A 5,270-nucleotide genomic window follows, 5' to 3' on the forward strand; every position below is an offset into this window, starting at 1 on the left:
GAATATCTGGGAGACTTAGGTTTCCACCATCTCAGGTAATCAAGCCCAGAGTTTTTAGGGGATAGGAAGGAGGCTGCTGCCTTCTGCTCTGACTTCAATATATTTTATTACAGGGCAAGTCCCAAGCTCCCACTAACATACATATATTTTGCTGACTGAGGTATTTTTTCCTCCTGTTTTTCTTCGTTTTACTTCTTCCTTGACTCCTGCCCCTCCCCCATTTTTATTTTAAATATWAAATCAGCCCTTACTAGTTTACTGACCTGTGCAGAGCAGGTTATAGCTAACAGTAACACTGTACCATTCTGAGATTAATGTTGTTATTCTTGTGACATAGGGACATCAAAAGCCGTATAAAAACATTCAGAGTGACAGGTGGCATTTGCTTTGTTACTGTGCTTTTGCACATGTCTGTGACATCTCTTCATAGACACAGTGGGGCTTTGATTCCTTGGTGTTTTGTATTCATGCACTTTCCACAGCGCTGCTATGGATCTACAGTATGCTAGGAATTGCAGAAATTCAAAGCATGCATGTGAAGGGATAAATGATAAATTGTTGATGGGGAAAAAATGGCTGTGGTCAAGCATGGGAAATAATCCTGAGAATATATGTATTCCAGRAAGAGTATAAACTCCCATGGGGAACATAAATGATCACTATTGTTTGTCCTGCAATTTTCAACCATTCCAGAGAGGTTTCCTACTAATACTAATCTTAAAAATAGTTGGTCATTAACAAAGGCCACAAATGCACCCTCTCATAGCTGGGTAGTATATTTTAATCCTGTAAGTGTCATTGTGCCACTCTCTGGTTCAATGTTGGTTTCCCAGTTTAGTATTCAGAGAGCTAATTCATTTTGTTGCTGGCAGCAGTGCATTAATGATCAAGCTACGACAATGAACACTGTCTGCATAACAAATGTGTCTTTCTCAAGCTGCAGTAAATACAAAGTGATTAACATGAAATAACTGCTCCAGCAAACTGCTTCTCTGCTTTTAAATAGATAGAAGTGTTTTTATTTAACCCTGCATTTGTCAGATACGTCTTGAATGGACTTGTTTTAATTTATTTTTTTGAGGAGGGGCAATTACTACCTTGGAGCTTTATTTTACAGAGTGCATTCTCTTGGAGAGCTGCTGTTAGCATACTGGATGCAAATGATTATTAATACTCTGTTCCCTGCTTCTGACATTTACTAAGGCAGAAGCACCAAATAGAACTAAATCACATCATGCTCCTTCCAGCTAGCTTAATCCTGCCATCCTATAGAAGATAATGAAAATGAGGTCTGAGCAGGTTAATGTTGCAGTTGTTAATAACCTTTAAATCTAAAAGAACACAAGGTGAAGTTGGTTTGCATCCCAAGTCAGACAGGAAAGTACAAAGAGAGAAGGTGGTGGAACAAGAAGAATCAAACTGAAGTTGCTCTCCCCTCACAGCTCCACCCCCGGTTTTTATTCTTAATCCAGGCATAATGAAAGATCTGAGCAATGCCAGTGTTATGAAAAAAATGGGATTATTCTATTCTTAGAAGAAGTAAGACAGAGACAGACAGAAGCAGAGACAGAGACAGACAGGGACAGGGACGGAAGCAGTTGATTCGACAGTCAATGTCCCTTATCCCTATTGCCACTCAATCCCTGTTGGGGGAGCCCCTTCCTGAAAAAAAACAGCAAAAMCAGAAAAGCATAGCAAGCACCCTCCATTAAATACTTTGAAATGGTTTTCTTGTCATCCAGACAATCCTCTAAATCCATGCTGTTCACATTCCTGCTGTCATCTCACTTCATCTCATGATAATGTGCCAGTAGCGTAGGCTTTCTGCTCCACAACAGTCTTTTAGAGACAGTGTTTTATTAGAAGATGTTGTATAAGAGACCTCAAGCATTCCTTTTATTTTTTTTTTCTAAGGCATTGCTAAAAGGGCTAGAATTTTTTCTCATTTTTATCATATATGTAGCACTTTTGTTATCAGCTTATAGAAATTGAATGGTTGCATTCTGGAAAGATTTTTTTTTATTGTTCTGTGAAGGCCATTAAAAAGTTTATCTCAGTGGAAAACAAACAGCATCAGGGCAATGTGATGCATATCCAAGAATAAYACACTAGGAGAAAATTGGGTTTTCCTCAGGGAAATCTCAAAAAAGTATTAACAATGTTCTGGGGCTTTTTAAAGACATACTGATCCTCTCACCAGAAGAATTGAGCAAAATTTAGAGGGTAAAGGGGAAACAAAGACGTATCTTCAGGCTCTATTTAAAAATTTCAAAACAGTTCTTTTTTCACTCATTAAGCACAAGTCAGGTTCATGGGAGCCTTAAATGAAAGGAAAAAAAAAATACCACTATTCCTAAGAATASAAATTGTGTATGTGTTATTAAAAAGGAAAAAAAAAGGATTTGGGAAAGATTTGCTTGGAGCAGGATACATATAGATTTGTGACCATGATATAACCTACCAAAGCCCATGAGTAGTGGAGAAGGGAACGGCTGGTAAAGAGGCAAAAYAAATTTTCTGAAATATTCCCTTGACAATCAGACACTCAAATGTAATCACATTTGAATAGGATAAGATCCACAGAGAAGTGCTGGTTGAGAGAGAGGTAGAAAGATTTCCATAATTACAGCTCTCATCTTCCATTTTGGTGAGCTAGGATGGGTTGAAAATAGCATCCAGATAAGGTAAAGATGAGGTGTGCCTGCTGTGCTCAAAAGAGGAAGATCTGGAATACCTACAATCAAAAGACYCACTGGCATTTAAGTAATGACAAAAGAAGTAACATCTTCAATCTCCTGTTTTTGCAGTGTGTTGGGTGTGCAATGAACGGGCACTTACTCCCTGCTACATTAACCCCTGCTTTTTCTACTTCACACGCTAAGACTGGTGGTGTGGGACAGCAGACTCTCCTACACAGCAAAACTAAGTTCAGGAAACCTGAGAACACACAGGCATCTGGACCACAAGCCCTGCTAATATTTGTCCCTTCTCTCTTAAAATTATGACTGCTGAAGTTGTAGTAAAGTTGGYAAAACTGTTTTGAAGTTGGTAAAATCAGATTAATATTGTGGTCATTTTGCTAATTTGTTTTTTTCCTTTTGATTTTCTTAAACTAGAAAGTTTAYTAAATGTTTCTGAATTCTTCATATGCCAAGATTTAAATGACAGACCACTAATGAAAATATATACCTTTTTATGAAAATGATGAAAAATAACAACATATCATGAAAGCAAAGAAAAACCACAGGCTCAATCTCACAGATCTCATCACTAAAACCAATTKAAAATAGTTTCTAAATTAAACAAAATAACTGACTCCCTGACAGACTGAATTATTGACTGAACCACAATTTAAGAATATGAAAGAAGTTCTCATTACCATGCGCTGACGATAACTTGAAGGTATCAAGTCAAGACCTGTTTTCAGAGGGAGTATTTTAACTGGCAATAAACTGCTAAGAGGGGGCCAAGAGTCACTGTTTCTGCAGGGGTTTATTGCCAGAGGTATTAAAATTCTGATGCAATCAAGGCACAGTTTTTGAACACTACGGATGAAGCCATACAGAGAAAAAAATCTAAATTATTTTACAAAGTCCAGATAAATTCTCATTAATAAGGTTATTCTTTTTTTTTTTTTTTTTTTTTTTTTTTTTTTTTTTTTTTTTTTTTTTTTTTTCCCCTAAACTATTTGGGTAGCTAGTAAGAGATCAAAAAATCAATAGCATATGATATCTTTGACACTAAGGAAACTGCAAGCCATGTACGCCTGCACCATGTGCATTCTTACATGATATCCTGCATCGTTATTTGTGGCAAGATCCTTAAAGAAAAGATGATGGTAGTGATTGGATTTTTTAAATAAAACTTCCAAGTATCCATTTTGAATCTTCCTTTCTCTCCTCWGACTTTTCACTGGACCAATGTTAAGTCACAAAAGCTTTTATGGCTACTCAAGCAGGAAAAATACCTGTGTACTGGGGTGGAGCTAAAGACTTCTAACCATAATAAATTTTACTTCTGGATCTTKTCTCTTTTTCTTTTCTAACTTGTACCATTCATACAGTTCTTTCTTTTCTCATTTTTCCTTCATTTTCACTTGTTCACAGAGGACACAGTGCAAAGAGAAAACATCGAACAGGTCASAGTTTAATAAAAAGTTTTGGTCTTGTGTTGGTCATATACTTTTATCATTCTTTCTCAAACTACTTAAATTTATAATATTTGATGCAAACATTTTTCTCATCCATGTACTACCTTTGCAACAAATCCCCTATGCTTACATTGCTGACTGGGTTTTTCCCAATTTTGATTAAAAAAACCTAGGTTATGTAGCTTCTCCTTTTGTTTTATTGTTAGCTAAGCTATATTTTGCATTATTTACCAATAGAAAAAAAAATTAAAGTAAAAAGTCATATTGTATGCTATAAAATTGCATTGTGTCCTATTAAAATTTATGTTGACKGGATGCCAAATTGTGCTCTGTTTATGCAGTCTCCACTGGATTTCTGTGGTGAGCTACATAATATTTGGGGATAGCAGAGTTTTGAACAGCTTTTGGCAAACACTCTGAAACACAGATAAAGAAGCACCAAGGAAGAAAAGAATACTAGAACAGCAATGAAGGTTGCATTAGTAGAGTTGTGATAAATTGACAGTTTACTGCTTGGTCTTTTATTCATGTGCTATCACTGGGGAGCATCAGGCTGCTGAAGTAAACATCGTGGATGGAAGAAACACACAGAGCACATTGCTCTGCTACAAGCAGGGGATGATTTGGGAATTTATCAGCATRCTCTTAGTGATTTTCTTTCTCTGCCAGGCAACAGTTTCTGTCCAAATAGAGTTGCATGTTCTTATTATCTTGCTTATGTTTCTTCTGAGTTGCTACGCTGAAAATAGGGAAATCCAGAACAACACTCTGTCTTTACTAGCATGAAATTTTAGTATTAAGAATAGTTGTCATATGAGATGATGCCTCACATGAGGGATATCCATTGATATGGAAACTCTTATGTCAAAAGTTTGATTCAAACAATTAGTTCATGGAAATGTTAAAAGGAAGAAGCTCTTTCATAAAAATGTATGATGGTAATTGTGCTTTTAATGTCCATATTTTACCTTATTCTTCTTATTAAAAAAGGTATCTATTTACTTCAATAACCAAATACACTTTTTTATTATTTGTAGCAGAAAATTGTTTATAATAAGTCTACAAAGAAGGTAGACATGTGCTGAAATTATTGTATTTTTTTTTTTGTTTTCTCCTGGAT

This window comes from Malurus melanocephalus, unplaced genomic scaffold (genome assembly GCF_030028575.1).
Source record: "Malurus melanocephalus ecotype Western Australia unplaced genomic scaffold, MMel_1.1 scaffold_1, whole genome shotgun sequence".
Classification (NCBI taxonomy): Eukaryota; Metazoa; Chordata; class Aves; order Passeriformes; family Maluridae; genus Malurus; species Malurus melanocephalus.